Below are 21,333 nucleotides of genomic sequence, written 5' to 3'. Positions count from 1 at the left end.
TATTGTTAAAATACTTTTATCTGATTTATGCTGTGTGCTTTATTGAAATTTGGTCTGTTCTTGTCTCTTTTAGGAAAATATGTTCTAATGTAAGATAAATATATATTTACCTTTATACAGATGTGAATTGTTCAAATACAATATTCCCTAATACAAGTTATTTATGTAGTATTTTGAAAATGTATAATTGGAACCCTAATGACTTAATGACCACCATCTAAATAATAAGTTAACATAGTGTGATGGTGACTTCAAATTTAGTAACTTTTTGCAGCAATATCATCCCTCCACTGCAGATTTACAAACATCATAAGCATATCAAAATAAAACAGGATAAATCACTAAACTATTACTTTCATAATTAAGAAAAATGTGGAACTAATATCTGAAGAAGAATGAATCACTATGTATAAATTAATTATTGTCCTACCTTTTAAAATCTGACAAGTTCAAGAACATCAGAAGTGTGGTTTCAGCACAAAAGATGCAGCAGCTTTGTTCATCAGATAACGAATATAAAAATGTAATTTGCTAATTCATAGTTTAGTTCTTGGAACACGCTATGGTCTGTAAGAGTAAAATCGTTTTTATAAAGCTTTTATCATATCAGTCATGTCATTGCATTTATGTTCATCAATGCATTATAGAAAAGACAATATAATAGTGTGAAGTTTAATATTTAAAAAGAAAAAAATATTAATATGATGCACTTTACATGAGGTATATGATTACACAGCTCTGAAGGTGCTGCAACTGAACTGGAACTTGGCCTTTGGGGGAGAATTAGTTTGCACTGAGGTCCCAAAGCTTTTCATGCAGCTTTTCCTATTTGCTTCCTTTTAAGTTTAGGTAAACCATTAAAACCATTTGTCTCCAAATCTAAAAACTACCTGTGCTCTCTGCGTGTGGTACACTTTTATCCCACGACTTAGAAGACTTCAATGGATTTTCTCCAAGATTGAAAACAGTTTCCAAATAATAGGAAATTAAGGTTTGCTGGATCATCCAGGTTCACCCTTAATAGTCTAGCCTTAAAAAAACAGGCCCATTGTAATTCTTTCCCCAAAAATCTTAATATTATTCTGGGCTTCAGTACATAATACTGTGTTAAGAGATATAACATGTGCTGTGTTGCTTATTGAAGTATCAGTAAAAAGTATCCATGCCTCTCCTTTCTTTTTCTCTCAACTCTTCCTCTTTTCTCTCTCTTTTTCTCCTTTCTTTTTGTTTTTCTGTATTAGTTCACTTGAAGCCAGGTGGTGATGTCACTGAAGAGGAAGTTCATTGCATTCTATTACAACCAAAGGTTCTCAACAAAGCTAAAAAATTTTTTTTTTGCATGGCATGGATATTGTAAGTATTTAGATACTATGCATACAGAGAGATATTTCATTATATTTTATGTAATTGGGATGTGATCATCCTAATTACCCCAGTTATTGATATTATTGACAGACTTGTGTAACTTTTGTATTTTATGCGAGGTGTCCAATGTATGGATATCTTACTGGTACCTTTGACATGAATTAGATTGTCCCTATTCCAATATGTAATACATTTTTAGGTTAGTAATCCCTTGTCAAATACTTCTCATGTTTTGTTTTCTTTGCTTAAATATTTCATAGTCTTTCACTCTAGAAATGTTCTCAGAGCTCTTGGGAATAACACATTAGAATGTAAGAAGGACTGTATGCTGCAATAGTTATGAACCATTGAATCATTCTCTTACCATTTTTGGCTTATGATTACATTTTGCCCTAGGTATTTTAGGAAGTCCGCTTACTTAACATCACACAAAAAAAAGTTCAGTTCAGTTTGTATTTTATATCTGGGAAATAGCTGATAATCCAACTAGGCATCCTACAGTCATTGATTTGATTTAGTAGCATGAAGGATTCCTATGATTTATGACTTAGAAAATCCATTTTTCACCAGACACATACACATTTCTCCACTGTACATGGGGCAAACTCATCCTAGCTTTAAATACACAGCAATCTGACATGTTGGCTATTAGATGATGTACCCTATCTGCGGCTGAGGGTACTAATCAGTTACTTCCTTATCTATGACCTGTACTTTAATCAATCCTGTTCATCCCCAGCCTTATCTATTTATTCTTCATTTTAGGCCTTTGTAGAGAAGATTTAAAGGATATTGACACGGTATGCGAAGGGAACAATAAAACTGGCAGTCTTCCAGTAAGTGAGTACATCGTGCTATGGCAATTATCTAATGTTTCTTTTGTTTTTTTATTTCTTTATTTTTCTAATCCTCTAACAAAGAAAGGAATGTTGCAAATATAGACCTTGTTTTGTATGAGTGAATGTGTTTTTATAAATTACCAAGTTTTATAACTACTATCAGAAAATAGCTTGTTGGCTACTTGTGCTTCTTTCTTCCTTGCACCTAGTCCTGCTGTACAGGACCTCTAAATGTGCTACCACTAAGTTGACTTCAGCTAGTTCCTGTATTAAAAAAATACATTTATTTTAAAATATTTATATTTTGGAACTTAGAAATAGGTTTTAAACTATAGGCAAATTTCTAAACATGTCAACATGATATAGTAAAGGTGATAGCGCAGTAACATATGTTGGAATTTCAATAGTGACCTGCATAGTATAAAGCTCACAGAGGACTAGAAAAAAATCCTTCTCAAAAGCACTTAATCTATAAAGGCCTAGGGGCCCTGATACAGTAGAAGCCAAAAAGTGCAGCGCAAAATCACAGAAGAGTGTCTTAAAGCAGAACTATCACAAAGAAAAAAATTATACTTTTACAGGTGGAAAGCCATCAATCCTTTAGCATTACTAGTCCAGTTAGTCCTGCATAGTTTCATCTTCCTTCTTCGTCCCGGTGCAGACACCAGGCTGGGTGCGGCCAGCTTCATCCGTCTTCTTCCTAGTTCTTTTTCCTATGTCTCCAGATCTTGCACTGCCCAGGCATGTGATCAAAGACGTGCTTCCGGTAAATGTTAAATAAATGGGTAGATATGTACATAGGTAGGTATCCCAGGAGGATGTGTGCTTCCCAATGAGTCTGCACCGCGGAGGTAAAGACAAAAGAGGAGGGGTCTCCCTTTAAATGCAAAAAATAAAAAACATTTTTACCTTATTTGAAAAGATTACCTACCCTTAGTATAAAGCAACAAGATATGATGATAGGGCCAATTTACAAAAATAGAGAAAAACAAACAATCAGAGATACATAAAAAGAAAGAGAAGGATTAAAAGAACACTGGAGGTATAGGAAAGGAAACAGGTTAGGAAGTCCCACTTAGGCTCAGATAGATACAATCTGTGGTTAAAGTAAAAAATACATCCCGTGGTGTATTTATAATTACAGAGAGTATTTTATTTTGTTATAGATGCTTTGATTTCAGCTATATCTGTTGAATAAAATTTCATATAAAATGGTTTCTTGGATGAAATTCTCATAGACAGGCCATATTGTTGAGAGGCTTCATTTCCTGTTGCAGGGCTAACATTTTGCATAACCTAATTAAATTAAATAATGCATTCAAAAAGACCAAATCACACACATAGCTTTTCATTTTACCTTATAATGTCAGTGCTGCATAAAGTTCTGATCTAAACATTATCTCATTTTAATTTGATCAGCCTACACAATGGAGCATGCTGAATATCATGCTGATGATAATTTATGCTCGGTTTCTGTAAATCTTTGTGTTTCCTGTATTCACTGGTGAATATGGTACTGTGTTTTCTTTAAAATTTGATTCTGCATAAGCTGATTTCATTGCTTCACAGACGGTGGCAACGTGAAGGTTTTAGTAGTCCCTTAAAGAAAATGATGTGTGTAGTGGTGTCATGATAACATCCCCGCTGCTTTCTCCGATGCACATTTCATACATAATTAATTCAGTGACATATTCACAAGCAAAAAAACAGATTTACACCCAGTAAGAACCCACACAAAACAGCCACAATTTATTTTTGGCATTAAAGAATTGTATTTAATATACACGAGTAGAATACTGGTAATACAAAGCATATGCATAATGCATTTATGTTACATTTCTAAAATGCTTTTTATGTAAACCACAACAGAAAGTGTATATATTGAAGTTGTTAATTTATTGGTAATTGTGATGAGAAAAGAATCATAGGTACAAATAACATAATTCCATATTTCAAGGGATCCCCTCAAGATACAAATGTGATCAATATTGTTAAGAAATTGTTTATTAATTGAACTCCAAGCTAACAGCTGAATAAAAAGAATAAATACACGGAAGCTTGGTATTCCTGCCAAATGATTTTTTTTAATTATGTCTATCTAGTTCTGAGATTTCCACAGAATTGTAATTCAGAACAGCCAGATGGAGTAGAGTAGTGACATCTCACCATCCCTAGTCTGCCAACTGGATGGTAAAGGAGCAGCAGCAGACTGATGGGCTCATCTCTTTGCTTACTTTGCTTTCCCCACCTATCAGAACGTTCTTCATCAGCACATCCACATATAGTAGACCTGATTCCTTAATACTGCCCCTCCTTTTCTCATGGATTGCTGCAGTATCGATTTCAACAGGCTAATAAAAAGGTAAATTGAGATTCATTAATTGAAATCAATAACATTTAATGTTTTTTAATGAAAAAACAGATGCATGAGTTTGTGTCTCTTAATACTGGATAGAGTTTAGGTTTAAATTTCCAGTATATACAGTGAAAATTAACAAACATTTTATATATTACATTTTAAAAGCTTGACTTTCCCATGATTTTACTCCACCCTTAGCCAAATCTGATAATGTGGTATTCAAATAGTAATGCAATAATATTCTTGGCTGTAGTTAAAACAAACATTTGGCATGTTCGATTTAGCAAGCTTCAGTACTGAAGATTTTTTTTTCCAAAGATCACCCTCTTTAGACTAATATTTCATTATAAGCTAAGATTAAAAAATCCTGTGCTGGGCATTTATTGTTGACTTCAACCTTGATTAGCTCACTGCTAGTAAATCACTGACCTCAAAATATACAGATTGTAAATTTGGATTCTAACACATGCTATTTTATTCTAGATCAGTGACTCATTAGATAGGGAACTAGAATAAGGATAAAAGCCCATTAAAAATGTTCAAGATTTTTTTTTTTTTAATCTAGACAATGTTGTTTTAGGTTTTCTGTAGATAATACCACAATGCTCAAAATCTATTTCTGCTCCAATATATATGTTTATATATATATATATATATATATATATATATATATAAGTATTTTTGTGTGTCTAAACAGGACTTATACCAAGTTGGACTTATTCCAAAGTAGACTTATACTGAGGTACCACTGTATATATATATATATATATATATATATAAAGGAACACTCCAGCCCACATTGAATTTGTATGGATAAAACAGAGAAGAAGACCTCTGTCAGTGTCCTTATTGCTGTCTTTGTCCTCGTTGTAAAATTTAGATTTTTCTCTCTCAAAGAAAGTGAGATGAAATTTCATCAAAAGAAGAGAAATCCTAGCTTTGAAATCCCATATTTTCAAACAGGAAATTTTATTCCTGATTTGAGGGAGGTGTTGCAAAAAGCAATTTTCATATTCATTCTAAACATTTTGAAAATAGAAGTACATGTTGTGTCTTCTCTTTTTTGCAGTAACAAAGTTTGCACAGTTGTACACAGTTTTCTCGAAAGAATATGTTGTTAAAAAAACAATCAATGACTGCTCTGAACTCATAAAACTGCATCACACTTTGCATGTGCTAACTTTTGCAGTAAAAAGGTATTTTACAATAGTACAGAGGGAATTATTTCCAGGTGTTGTGTATTAAAAAGACATTTTTAAAATTTTTTTTTAAGTGCATATAAATGTGTGCTCATTTTTGCAGTCAGAAGGTTTGTATACCAATACTTTGAGAGTTTTCATAAAAAGAAGTTTCTGGCACTGTTCTGCCATGAATCCCCTAAAACAACAATATAATTTGTGTTTTTTGATTTTTAAAGTAAGAATGTTTTTCTGGTTGTACAAATGAAGTTTTATTTAGGTGACGTGTTACCAAAAAATGTTACCAGTGTTTGGAGCCCCCTTACAAATACACTTTACACGTTTTCATTGTAGCTGTAACAAATTTTGTACAGTTGCAGTCATAAAGATATATATAGGTAATGTGTAAAAAGTTATTTCTGTTGTAAACCCCAAGAAACAAATTGCATAATAATTTATCTAAGCCGGAGTTATTATTAGTAACTTTTATTTATAAAGCCCGATCATATTATGCAGTGCTGTATGTTAAATAGGAGATGCAAATGACAAACCTACAAATGACACAACTACAAACAATGATACAGAAGGTGGAGAGGGCCCTTCCAATATTAATAAATAATAAAACATGTATGGAACAAGGACACTAGGAGTGCAAGAAAGTGTGTTCTGTACTTAAAAAAAAAATAAGGCAGTAAGCAAACTCAAATTTCAATGCAGAAGGGCTTTTTATATTTTTTGTGGTATGTGCCTATCTACCTATCTATCTACCTATCTATCTATCTATCTATCTATCTATCTATCTATCTATATTTAAAATGGTAAAGTGCTAAACGTGCTAAAAGCATCAAAAGTATTTTGAAGGCAGAATAAAACCTTCATAGACATGGCTTGGTAGTAATTTATGTTGTAAAGCCTTGAATTCTGGATGAGAAACAAGTAGGAAAATGGATTATGTGGTGCCAACTAGTTTTGAAAAGTGTGAAAAAAGTCTTTAACACAGGTCAGATGGATGTTTGTGATTAGCATTTAGCAATGATCCAAGTACAACACATTTCCATCTAATTCACATTGCATCTTCAAACCAGTTGAGTGTTAATGCAGTGTCAGTCATTTACAAGCTTCTATATAGTAACTCAGCTTAGATCTGTTTAGAATATGGCACCAGCACTTAAATAAACAATGAGCCAGGCAGTGCATTACTTCAATTAAACAATGTATATAAATGAGCTAGTAAATAGATAACAAAAATCAAGCTAACAATTGGATTTTCTATTGGCATATAAATCAAATGCAAATAAGTTTCCAGTGATTCCACTGAACTTTAGACAAGTTGAAGTGGATTAAAGACATTGGTAAAAAGACGATAATGCTCAGCAAAACTCGAGACAAATAATCTAAAATGTAGCTTTCCATGCTAGCACTCTATTTGATTTCTAGCAGTTACTGCACAGTAATGCTTCCATAACTGAACACTATTTGATGCAATGGTTTTTAAAATTTAGTTTTTTTTATTTAACGAAAAAACACAAGGATTATTACTACCTAAAGGAGAGCTAATTGGTAGCACTGACACTGTTTTTAAAACAACGTCACTGTGAGCTGTAGTATTCAGAAAGAGAAGAATTTGAGGAACAAATCAATATGGAATTTAAAGCCAAACAATAGCTATAATAAAAAATCCCACTTACCTTTACCTTTGCAGAGCCTTTGATCCCTTCAGAGCTGTCCACAATTTTGTTCCACTGTATCCTTAAACTGACCTTCATCCATGCCAGAGGCTGCCATCTTCTTTTATCTTTTTCTTTTATCCCATCCTATGTGATCAAAAAAAAAAAATGCCAATGTCACTGCACATGTGTCTCAATATCTGAAAAGCCCCTTTTTCACATGCCTGATCTCTCCTGGGAAATGTGACTTACGTATCCCAGAACGCTCTGCCCTCCCCTTCTGTCTTTACCTCCATGGGGACTGAAAAAGAGGGGCTTTTAAAGAAGAAAAACAAGTACATTTTTACTTTACATAAAAGGGTTATCTACCTTTTTAAAAAGAGTAAAAATTGATAGGTCCACTTTACCATTTAAAATTAGTGATCATGAAGGTGTTTATTGCACAAATGGACAGGCCATGTTTTTCTACAATAACTATTCTTACTTGCCTGATTGTCGCCCAACTGTCACATTTCTGTGAAAAATTGTTGCCAGTGATTCCTGGTAATCCTGGCTTCACTTGTGAGTGCTGGGACTGAATAAACGCATGCACAAGCATCATACTAAGTCACCCAGTTAATGAAATGGCCAAAGATCAGTATACAGAAGTGAAGAAGGAAGAAGTTGGTGGTGCTCCTGATGGAATGGGGACAAGTGAGTAATAACTGGGTTAGGTTCTGCTTTAAAAAGAATTTAAATCACTCAAGGAAGGTAAGTTAAATTTAGTTTTCTTTATGTGTCTTGTGAACCACTTTTAGCTTTTAGAAGCCTTTAGATTTGAAACTACAATCACATTAAGTTAAATGAAGCACTGCATAATATTCATTAACAATTGCCTTTTTTATTTTAGCACAATAGTATTGCACTTTATTTCTTGCATAACATCTCTCAGCATGCGTTCTCTTGTGGTAATAACAGCGCACATATGCACACATGTGTACTGGCACAGCCGTTTGTAGCTGTTGTCAACCTTTAACATGATGTACCCGCACAAGGACCGCGACGGCCGAATAAATAATCAGAAAATATTTTAATGAAGGCTGCAGATTAAAAAGTTTTGAATGCATCTTATTTCTACAATGACACTACTTTTATGTATTTACTATTGCTATTCTTTACACTTATTTCTATTCTTACACTATTCTGACATCCTAAAAGAAGCAAGGCTGTGTTTAATGTGCATCCTTATTTTAGATCTACATCAGGACATTTATTGAGATCGTTTACAAACAAGTTAGGCAACTCCAATGCAAAGTCCAATAGGAAATCACAAAATTATATTTCAAACATGCAATGGTAAATGTTAGGCTTATTCTTTAAGGCAAATTGGAAATCAATTTATATTTCAGAAAACACATTCTAGTTTAATGTGTTTTTGTTACAGCTAAAGGCAATTCATAATTATATGTATAGTAATACAGCGATGAGGAGATCGGCAGTACCGTGATACAAAAAAAAAAAAAACAGTAAATAAATAAATAGATATGTTCTTGAAATGCAATTTAGATTAAATGGACAGTGAAATGTGTTAAACTTTACAGAATCTGTCTTTTAGGTAAAAATAGTACTGGATAAAAAAATGTTCGCAATACATATGAGGGTAATATTATAAAAGGAATAGAATCTTTTCCTATAACTAAGTGGATGTTCACTTTGTAAAGTTTATGTTTACTTTGAAAGGGATACTTCACTAGGAGTAGCAAATAAGATAAAGCTCTGCTGACTTCAACTCCTGGAGGCACCAATCCCAAACAAGCATGAAAATTAGGAATCATCAGAAAGCACCCATTTGTATACATCTATTATCTTTATTAAAATCGAGTAGGTTACTATGTTTAAGTCTAGACAGACTAGACATAGTTACATAGTAGGCTAGGTTTCAAAAAAGACATAAGTCCATCAAGTTTAACCAAGTTTAATATCCCCCCTTTAAATGTCTGAGTATAATAAAGTTTGAAACACAAAATCATCTCAAAATAATAAATTAAATATATTTCAAAAAAAATAAATTTAATAATAAATTTAACAATAAACTTTGACATGATTTTGTGTTTCAAACTTTATTATACTCATACTATTATATTATACTGTAAAATAAATTTTCATGAAAGACAATGTATTGCTTTAAGACATATAAATCCAGTGTATTGCATTCAATACAGTTATTTTGTATTGAGTGCAATACAAAATATTTTGAAATTCCTGCTGCGCCCCTAGTGACAGCCGCATGCCCCAACATCACCCTGGGGACTCCCAGGGAACATCAGCGGACTCACCGGTGGACAGATCGAAGGAAAGGGTTGCTGCCAGATAATGTTATGGGATGGGCAGGACACTGGAGGACACCAGTGGGACCAGGTAAGTCTTTATTACTTTTTTAGCTACCCCGAGTGTGGCTCAGGGTTACACGATTTTCTATTTTGGAATGCCCTTTTCTTGTTCTTTATGGCTTTTTTAACATCAGCTGTGAGCCACATCGGTTTTAATTTTAACCTCTTAAAATTATTAGCAATTGGAATATATTTTTCAGTGTGCTTTTGTAGAACAGACTTGAAACCTTCTCATTTCTGTTCTGTGTTCTTTGAGAACAATATTGTCTCCCAGTTAAAGTCACAGAGAGCCCGCCCAAATAAAGGAAAATTTGCTCTCTTAAAATTAAATGTTTTTATCTTTCCTGTTTTTGCTTCCTGTTTACAGCTTGCATTAAATAAAATTATATTATGGTCACTGCTAGGGATGAGCGAGCGGATTTATTAAATTCGGTCTAGCGCCGAATTGGGCTGATCTTGCTTTCAAAACATGTAGGCGAGAACAGCCTTTGTAAATTTGGCCAGCGAAACGGAATTTTTGAGCTGGACCTGCAAGACCAATCAGGGGGGCAAAGCTGTCAGCTCCGCTCCCCTGATTGCTGTTGCAGTCCTGTAGTATGTTTTCCTGGATAAAGTTTCTCTATTCAGAAACACAGTGTGAGTCACACTGGCTGCTCATGAATGAATGCAGCTGAATTCCTGAATTCCCTTCATAAACGCAAGCCACATGACTCACTCTGAGAGGAGGATTCCTGAGGCTGCATTTAAGAATGAAGCCGTGAAAATCCTCCTCTCAGTGAGAGATGCCCGGGCACTACAGGTCAGAATGAGAGCTTGCCCTCATTCTGACCTGTAGTGCCCGGGGACCGCTCACTGACAGGAGGATTCCCACGAATGCAGCCCCCATAATCCTCCTAAAGTGATTTCCCGGATTTCCGATGGTTCCATTTCGGCCAAATTTTGCGGACCCATCAGAACTTCAAGGAAATTTTTGCGAGAATGCCAAGGGCATTCTTGCTCATCCCTAGTCACTGCTACCCAGATACTCTTTTCTTTGCACATTGCTTATAAGCTCTGCATTGTTAGAAAGAACTAAATCCAGCATCATTTCTAGTTGGGGCTTCTATAAACTGTACCATAAACTTATTTTGAATTATATTGATCAATTTCCTCCCTTTTTCTGTTCCTATAGTGCAGTTACTCTGGTCAATGACCTGGTAGTTGAAATCTCCCATAATTAAAACACTTCCAGTTTTTGCTGCTTTTTCTATCTGTGCTAGTAGTTGATTTTCTATTTCTTCCTTAGCACTGGGGGGCCTACAGCAGACTCCAATATTTAACTGTGTATTATGCATCCCTACATTCAACTCCACTCACAATGTCTCAACCTTATCACTTGGTCCATCAGCAATTTCTTCTTTCACATTCACTTTCAGATCACCTCTCACATACAGACAGACACCACCACCCTTTTATTTGACTCTGTCATTACGAAAGCGAGTATAACCAGGAATGTTGACAGCTCAGTCATGTGAAGAACAAAGCCAGGATTCAGCAATGCGAACTAAGTCATAATGCTCTTCATTCGTTTAGGCTTCCAACTTGTTGATCATTCATCAATTTTTAAAGATCTAATTCTTGCCATGTGTACATCTTCTACCAGTTTTCTGGCTTGTTACAAACAGTTAATTAAATGTGCAGTAATGGGCTGTAAAATCTCCACACTTCTTTAAATTCCAACGGTTTATGTATAGCTCGTTTTCGATGTTCTTAAAGGGATATTGAATTACAATCAATCATGGTTTTCTATTTAGTTTTCTGGTATGAGTGTATGCAAATAAACTGATTATAAAGGCATTTATTGTTTACTTTTTTGTTAAATAAAATATAATATTTTCATCAAACAGTTCTGATAACCTGCAAATGCACATCTTACAACTAATATTTGGTACCTATCAGTCAACAATTTATTTTGGCAATTTTTGCAACTCAATTGCCACTGAGCTTTTTTTACTATCTTGTGGTTGCTTTTATGTAGTGTATCAGGTGCAGAATCAGAATTCCTACATGAAACTGCTGCATGACATGACTGTAAACTTTGTAAAGTGCTGCATAATATGTGAGCACTATATAAATACTGGATAAGAAATAATAATATTAATAATGTTTGCTCATTTAGCTTACTGGTATAAGATTTGAGGAAATTAGCGAGCAGGTCTAGATTATTGGATGGCATAGGGCTCACCCTTGTTTACCATATTTGCAAAAAGTATTATATTAGACTAAAAGGATGTAAACTGTAAAATGTAAAAATGTTAATAAATGCATATAGTAACACCCAATGCTCAAAAATCTATCTAAGGGACTACATGTAAAGTTTGCAGGTATTTTGAATGATTGTATAAATTATTATCAATAACTTATATTTATATAGTGCTGCCAGTATCTGTCCATCAGAGGGGCTCACAAACTGTTGCCCCTACTATAGGTATATGTCAATAACACAATCTAAAGCCAGTGAATAAATTGTCAATTATTTTGTGTCTTTCACATTTTCATGCGATTCTGTAATAAAGTTATTCGATAAACAAACTTGTCCCCCACAACCATCACCATTTGTTAATTCTACTACAGTTCTAAAAAAAAACAGGCGCTATGAATGAAATAAATTTTTTTCTTTTTTTTTTTGTCTCTCAAACAAAAGTTAATTTTAAAATCAGTAAAGTTTCAATATTATTTACAACCACAAACACATACAACACGTAGAGCACATACAGCAACAAAAATAAATATTGCTTACCTAATTGAAAACCAAATGTTTTTGAGAAGCACCAATTTACGAAAGGTGGTGCCACGCTTCTAATGGTTACTTCATATGCAGTGCAACAGGCCATTGCACCTATTAACACAAAGCAAAATTATTCATTATTTCATTTTTCAAAAGACCATTTTAAACCTGCATATACACTAGGGAATAGTTGTCAGCTGAACAGATCTTCCCTGATCACTGGTTAGTGAGCAAATGTGCTGCTTGGCTCTCTACCAAGCAACGCATTATGTTCTATGTTCTAAATGGGAGGGAGAGAAGAGGTGTCCCACTGGAGCTCACACCACAAACTACAATAGGAAATTAGATCTGGGAGATCAACAGTGGCATTGGCAACATTAGAGGGTGGTGGAGCATACCAGATTATATTAAAACATTACGTGAAACAATGATCACAGGAAAAGTATAAGTATCACTGGAATATCCTAGAAAGAAAATATTAAATACAATGCTGATTCTGGATAATTTAATTCACTTTTCTAGGGTGATTCAGAAAATGTGTACTTTCTTCCCTCTTACCAGTAGCATAGGAGATATGCCCCCCAAGAATTTTGCCTCCCTCTTCTTATAATTGTAAGGATCAAGATTGGAGTCAAGGAAATCTAAAATGCTACATACCATGGAACATAATTTACAATTTGCAATGTAATTGTAATTTACAAATTAATATTTACAATTTTCCGCTGTTATAATTCAGAAATTAAAACGCATCACAAAGCAGAGAACAATGTATTACAATGTAACTAGCAGAAATGCATTAGGGAATGTGTGTCTAGTAGTACATATTTGCCAATGTGCATAGTGTGAATTAATCCCAATTTGGCCTATTGGATGAATGCAAAAATTACTCTGCTCTACACTTATGAGAGTGTTAGTTTCTGTTTGTCCGGTTGTCATGTTCTGTTTACTTTCTTCTAAGGTGGATACGACACTGTACATTCATCTGAAAACACTGCTTATCAAAATGAATGATTGCTAATAGGTTCTTTTTCAAATATCTTCTTTTAGTTGCTTTTTCAATCTACATAGGCAATGCACCAAGTTAAAACTGGCAACGTAATGAAAGAACTTCTGCAAAATGGATATAATATGGCATAACGTATACCGGGCACAAATCATTTATGTAAAGTAATGACTTTCAACATGGGGCACATCCAGAAAATCAAGGCATCAAAGTAATGAGTTTAGCATCTTGATTCAATAAGTCACATGCTTATCCTCTGATTGATATCATCCAGTTTGCTACAAATTATTACTTTTTTACTCTTCAGTACCAAACTCGATTGCCTCGCCAGCAGATTTGCATTACTTTATTACATACTGATGAAACAAATCATCTAGCTGTGGAATCAATTCTTGTTTATATAAAGACAAATTGTTGTGTAATATTTGCCAATCCTGTACATAGCACAATCACTGATTGCATTGCATTTAAATTTTAGATGTGCTACTTTTTTTAAGTGTTGTTTATGAAGATGTTTGGTAACCTCTGCAAAATGACTTCAATTTCCTAATGGAGGCCTCATAGTGTATAAAGTGAAAGATGTGGCTTGCAATCCACAAAATAGATGAAATGAAATGTAAGTGCCTTGTTATACTTCTACTGTCTTGTAAATAAAGTTGACCATAAGCACACAATGTAAGCCTCACAGAAATTACTGCAAAAGCAATAGATTTGTTTTTAAAAAGCCAAACAAAGTTCCAGGAGAATTGAACAAGACTGTTACATGAGTGATATTAGAGTTACCGGACCAGTTATATGTTTTTTTCTCAATGCTTACTTTTCTCGCAAATGTGATTTTGGGGTAAATAGTATAATAACTTTGGTGATTCTGCCAGAGATGATGTATCACCAGCAGAAAAATGGCCTGTGTGATATGGGTCCTAGGTTTCATGTTGGATTTCTCAGGTGGTAAACTCATAGTTTCTGTATAAGTGATGAAAATAAAGACATTAGACAAAAATCAGACAAATGATTTTCAGACTTTGCTTGCGGTATTCACATGACTTATATTACACACGCATTCATGGCTACATGAAATTCAGATATTTTTTGACAACAAAGAATAGTCTAAAAGCCAACAAACAAAAGTGGGTATAGTAATTATTGCTGGCGTTTCCTGAAGACCTAAACATTTTTCAAGGGTTCCCCCATGCCCCCATGTTAAAAGGTTGAGAAAGGCTATTCTAGATATACGGATATGAGTCTATAGGCACACTCACATACTAGAAAGTTTACCACTATTTCAGGAGGAAATCCAGACAAAAAGTGCTTTTTCAGAGTACTGTTTGGGCACATTGATATTTCTTTTTTTTTCCAAAACACGGTGACATTTCTAATTGTCCCCTAAAACATAGCAAATATTCACTTTTTAAGTTCCACTAAAATTGCATTGCTTGTACCCTCACACAGACTCAGTTATGTCTCTATATCCCGTCTGATTTTATCTTGAGATGCTTTGATGAAAAGTCTTGTTGCGTATACACTTACACAGACTCAGCCAAACCCCTATGTGCAGTTTGAATATACCTAGCAATGCTTGGATTGTTTGCACTTCTGGTGAAGTTCAGCCTTTGTATGTCTAGCCTAACAAAGAGATGTAATTTACATGAGCAAGGAGAGTGCTACAGCAAAAAGGTTGTTTTTCTTCCAAGTCAAGATGATATTATTTATTTTGCTTAGTATAAGTCAGGTGAATTAAGACCGCTCCACTGGAGCATTGTTACAGGTCAGTAGTCAGGCTTTTGCATGCCAGCCATGTCAGAAAAATAATAGAAATTCAGTGTTCCAGTTGTAGGAATGAATCAGGCCATGGTCTAGTGACAATCAATGCTCTGCACAGCACAACCTGAGAGATAACACTTTGCAAAAATTGCACCTTACCTACATTTCTTTTATCAAGGCTGCCAGGATTATTATTTTGCAATAGCCGCTGTTTGTTATGAAGCAACTGAGGGAAAATGTTTAGCGTTAAGAAAGATTTCTCATGTGAGAAAATAGCTGTTTAGCAGTAGCTGTGCAAAATGAAAGAACTTTGCTAACAAACTGGTTGGTTTCTTCTCTATAAATTTTTAATCAATTTGTTTTTTAATAATTTTTATATTACATTGAAAACAAACTATTTAGTATAGAATATTCTGTTCCATTAAACCTGCAGCCAACTGCTACATACGTATATGGAAAATCAATGCACCAAATCATTGTATTTAAATTAATTATTAATTATTAATTTTTCATTATTTTATAATACTCACTATTTTCTACCAAAAATAGGCATGAGAGAGAATAGGGTTTGTGATCTTCTATCAACTGGACATATTTTGTAAGCACACATGGATAAGACCACACATTGAAATTAGTATGAAATCCATTTTTTTCAGTAGGGTAATCATTAGTCTTTCTTAGAGGCATGTTCCTTATATGGGTTCCTTTGTTTTTCTTTTTCTGTGACATGTTAACACAATAAGGTCTTAATTGAAGTCAACCTGAGATAGAAGGAATAGTGACCAGAGGCTGTGATAATGGCTTTGTTGGGTGATAGGACATAGGACAGAATGCCAAATCTACTGATGGTGAAGCTGGAGTTGAGAAGCTGACATTTCATAGCAGTGTCCCTTACTGGTGAAATGACAGATAGCCCTTTAGAAGGTTACTGGAAACAAGACAGAAGCAACTGACATATTAGGCCTGATTTATTAAAGCTCTCCAAGGCTGGAGAGGATACACTTTCATCAGTGGAGCTGGGTGATTCAACAAACCTGGAATTGATCTGGTCCAGGATTTTAAACATTTGCTAGCAAATTACTTTGATGAAATCCATTCCAGGTTTGCCGGATCACCCAGCTTTACTGATAAAAGTGAAAGAATTTGCATGTTCTCCCCATGTTTGAATGTGTTTCCTGTGGAAACTCCTCCCACATTCCAAAAAAATGCAGTTAGGTTTATTGGCTTCCAATAATACTAGCTAATTTTCGATCATAAGTGAGAAATATGTATTTGATTGAGCACTGGATAGCAATAAAAACCCTACAAGATTCTAAACTTTCCCTACTAAATCCAAAGAAAAAAATATTATATACAATATAAATATTGCCGGTTTTATATATTGGACCATTGCTTTATAAAGTAGATAATCCAAATCTAGTTCTTCACTGACCTTGGTAAAATATGGATATGGTTTAAATAATCATAATTAAAGTTAGTAAAATGTTTTACTTTTACAGACTTTACAGATAGGTTCTACCTTTATTTCATTCAAAACTGAAATCTCAGATCTAAGGTAAATCCATCTTGTTAAAAAAGGGCAATAAACACCTTTATATTCATTATGTTTTCTATTGTATTTAAGTTGAACTTTTCTTTGTGCTACAGATGTTTAAATACTTACTGAACCACTGTACGGCACATTACAAATCACTTATAGCAGACATCTGAGCTGCATTATCTAATCCACTCATTTTAAATAGCATGAGCTATGATAATAATAGATTTCCATGCCACATGCCTCAAGCACCTTGAAGCCTCAAAAACATTTTTACTGTTATGTTTTAAACTAATCACAAATGGACAATAAATTGAAAAGCCATATAATTTCAGTTGTTGAATAAAGAAAATATGCTTTGTTGTTCAAAAAGAAGCTTAAAGGATTGAACTTCTAATACACATTCAATAAATTAATTTTGTTGTCTGTTTCTGCCTTGAGGTTTAGGAAGCAAAGTTTAATCACAGCGATGATTCAATTGAGAAAAGTAAATATTCCAATCCACTTTAGCTTTTCTAAATAAAAGAAAAAAATAGTTACAGTGATTTTGCAACACCTGCAAATAAGTAAAGTAAAATATTCTGACTTGACAACCACTGTTGCACCATGCTGCCGTAACAACTCTCCTAATGGTATGTTTTATAGACATCTTCCTGTAATCAGATGTCTCCTGGTATGTACACAATTGATTATAAAGCCTGGACAGAGGGTGGGTAGTGAAACAGTCCAAGGTCACACACAAATAAGTGAGACAGTAAAACATGGTCAAAACATAGCTTAGCCATGGCACACACAGACTTATAGTTGGGGATCGAGGCTAGGGCCAATAAACTAGAAGGTCCATAAACCATAGATCAGAGCAGAAATGTAGAATACAATCTAAGTATAGTGCAAGGGCCCCAAATGTGGCCATAAAAAAAGGGTTGGACAACAAACACAAACTAAATTACTGCAAAAGATTACACCAATATAAATGCTACAACAGGTCTTTAGTTGATTGGCATTAGTACAATAAATGGGTATTGGTGTCTTGCACCACTTATGGGGTATTATCCTTTGAATAACCATAAACACTGGCAGGATCGGTCTACAACAAGTATATTTGTTTATTAGTTCACATTTCTAATAGTGGATAAACAGCAAAGAGGATTTTATGCACGTCAAATTTACTGTAATGAAATATGTAATGTAAAAAATTTTAAACAAAGACCTAAAAAGAAGGAAAAATACCTTACTTGAGTCCCCTCCACTCAAATGCTTTTGTATTTCAGAGGTTGGATTCTTATAAACATACCTCAAATTATTAGTACTGAAAATGTAAAATATCCTAATGAACAAAACAATGTAATGAGATTTTTAGACTTAGCCAAGTTATTCTTCTAAAAGCACACTTAAATTTAGGCATTAACCTCTGTATACCTGAAATAGTTTTGCAGGGAATATTTGTCAATGTCCACATGGTACGCAGTATACCAGCAGGCTTATAAGAAAAAGTCCTGTTGTTTTTAAATTGAATTCTTCCATGATAAATTTCATGATGATTTTTGTGCAGCCTGAAAAATAACCTTATCATGAAGTTTGCACAGTTTATGAGATTGTGATACTACTACAGTCACTTTTGACATATTGGTCAAATTTATAAGTAGCAAATAAGTATTGCCAAAAGTATTAAGCATATCCCCACACTACAAGAGTTGTAAAGAATAAAACCTTTTTCTTATGCTTAGAGACTCATATGTGAAGGAATTTCAGCCATAATATTTTCATTACCATACGAGGACTCATATAATTGAGCTGACATCCTCTCATCCACTTTGTGGTTGCAGGAAACTTAAAAAGGGCTACAAGTGTAATGTATTCTTTTTTCATGCCTAGAGCTCACCCTAAAGCACAAGATCCAGAACAGCCTAAAAATGTATACACTATAACTTTGTTCCCGAAATGGATGTGCTACAGATTGCAAAAACACTGGAGACTCAGACATCTGAAAACAAAAGTGATGTAAATTGCAATCTACTGTAGGAATCTGTCAGACGTACACTTTGGCTGACGTGTAACCTGAGGCTCCTAGCACAGGGAACACGTTATACTTCCAACAGGAAACAAAAATGCTGGAATAAAACCCACATCTGAATAAGTATATTAAAAAAATCCAAAATATTCTATCTATCTGCCTACCTACCTGTCTACTTATCTAGCTATCTATCATCTATCTACCTCTTGGTTTTAATACTCTTCCATATTATGTCACACTTAACAAAATACATAAAAACCTAAACTGAATAATATGGGCTACCAGTTAAAGAAATGGTAACAGTAAGAAACAAATTTTACCAGGGCTTACATTTTACCAGGGCTCCCCTAGCAAAGATCTAGCTCACCAGGCCTTTTACGCTGGCCCCATGTCTCTATCATGTTGTAAATGCTGGCCAGCCCTCGACCTGGCTGGTATGTACAGTTAGGGGTGATAGGTCAGTAATGTAAAAATACTGGCACGCTACAGGCTGGATCACTGACACCCCTGATAGTCAATCAGAAAGCTCTTAAGAGCCATGTCACTGATTGGCACACAAAAGGGGCCCTCTGACCTGCTAGTTGTTGTACCTAATTGTTAAAATTGAGCTAGAATCACTTAAACTAGCTTAATATTAACTATACCAGTAATGGATTGTGTAGGTATATGTTGCATGTCTTTTGGTTGATGATATTCATCTTTAGCTAAAAGGGATGGGTAGTATTGGACACGCAGGTTATAACACGCACTGATGCTTTTCTGATAATAAAAGTAATTATATTTTTCAGTGATCCATCATTGATTCCACTTGTACATACTTATTAATGCTCAAGCAAATGGGAATTAATTACATTTGTCTGAATGCATATTTACCACATATTGTAAATCTATAGGGTTAGTGTGATTCTAGATCTGCTTTTAATAAATCTGCCTAGTACTCTTGTTTGCCTCTTGCATTGTTAGTCACAAACATATTCTTCAGGTTCCTCCATGATGGGATCAAATATTGTCCATAGCTGGAGGCAATTGTTTCTGCAGCTTAAATCAACAATGACAGTTTGTAAATTGAATAAAAGCACTTGTTGCCACAGATCGGTGTTTGAAGGAAAAGTCCTTCAGCAAAAATGTTCTTATAAAATCAAAAACCATGAAAGCAAGTAAAATGTTGGAAATTTACATGCATTTTCTATACATCAACATCATACATTTAGTATATATGCCAAAATGTTGTGGATAAAGAAGGGATTAGAATCTAAAAACTGTCATTTCACTAGAGCAGAAAACATTCCATTGGGGTCACTTGTTCTAGTGATTACCAAAAAGACATTTTTGGTTTTAGGAATATTTTAATCTTGTGAAAAGGGAAATGTACAAACATAGAAGAATGGAAGTATGTCCTGGGCTTTGCGGGTCATCATTTGTGAACCACTTGAATGCTGAGGTTGCTGGGTCTTTAATGGGTTATTGGGTGTTCTGATGCTTGGAAAGTCATGAACCGATTGGTTGCCATCAATAACTGAGTTGTAGTATATATCTCATTTTATTAACTGTATTGTCAAATGCACATTCTTGTTTAATGTGCTACAACTTTTGACTGACTGACAACCTTTTTGAATGGTGGACATTGATTTAATATATAAATGTAATGTAAAAGGTGAATTAATAATCTTAAAATATATTTTAAACATGAAAAATCCTAGTGTGTAATAAAGGGATCCTTCTAATGTGTGAACTTTTACTGTGTTTAATTTAACTAATAAAGGAAGTTTAATTGTTACAAGGAATGGGTAGAATGTGGATTTTACACATATACCATGGGATTATCCAGTACATCTAATAAGGTACTGTTAATAAATGGGTTTCATACGTTCTCTTTTATTCTCTGTACAGCTTACCTATTCCTTACTCTTTTTTGGCCTCTACAATACTCTATTACCGGTGAATAAGGGTATTTGTTACAGTGATGGACCAACAGTGAAGTGCAAAACATGGCTAAAATGGACCAGTCAAGTCTCCTATGTATGTTTTCTTTCTGTTGAGTAAATAAAATGTGTAAATTAGCAATCAAAATATCAGCTTTTGTTCTATGTTCAGTAATGCACAAGCTTCACTCTTGTGTAGCAGAATGAAAATAGTTTGTAATTAGCTCAAGTCAATGTGGTTCAAGTTGTGGACTACCATTAATTAGGATGTTGATGATTTACTGAACCCAATAAGCAATCAGTTTTATTGGAAACAACATGCAAAAATTGATTCCGACTTGTAAATAGTAATCGGAAAGGTTGGAAAGTGATCCTGTTAGATAAATTGGAATCCATTTAACCCTTTGTTAAGATGGTGTCTGACTATAAATTATTGCAGTCTTGGTATTATATAGATGTCACACATGCTAATTATTTGCATGACAGCATATCCTAGGTTGATTAATGAAGATGTAATTAAATTGCTGAATTTATGTTTGATTAATCTACTTA

The 21,333-nt window shown here is 34.2% G+C and overlaps 1 long non-coding RNA gene across 1 annotated transcript; it reads right to left on the bottom strand.

Annotated features, from left to right (window-relative positions):
- Positions 1-4,081: 4,081 nt before the first annotated feature.
- Positions 4,082-12,750, bottom strand: LOC140330023 (uncharacterized). The gene is made up of 3 exons (XR_011920572.1): positions 12,557-12,750; positions 7,430-7,555; positions 4,082-4,555 (listed from the first exon to the last, which is right to left on the bottom strand). It is a non-coding gene; the product is annotated as an uncharacterized lncRNA (long non-coding RNA).
- Positions 12,751-21,333: the final 8,583 nt, after the last annotated feature.

Source organism: Pyxicephalus adspersus, chromosome 4 (assembly GCF_032062135.1).
Source record: "Pyxicephalus adspersus chromosome 4, UCB_Pads_2.0, whole genome shotgun sequence".
In the NCBI taxonomy this organism is placed as follows: domain Eukaryota; kingdom Metazoa; phylum Chordata; class Amphibia; order Anura; family Pyxicephalidae; genus Pyxicephalus; species Pyxicephalus adspersus.
This window is presented reverse-complemented; position numbering and strand designations above follow the sequence as displayed.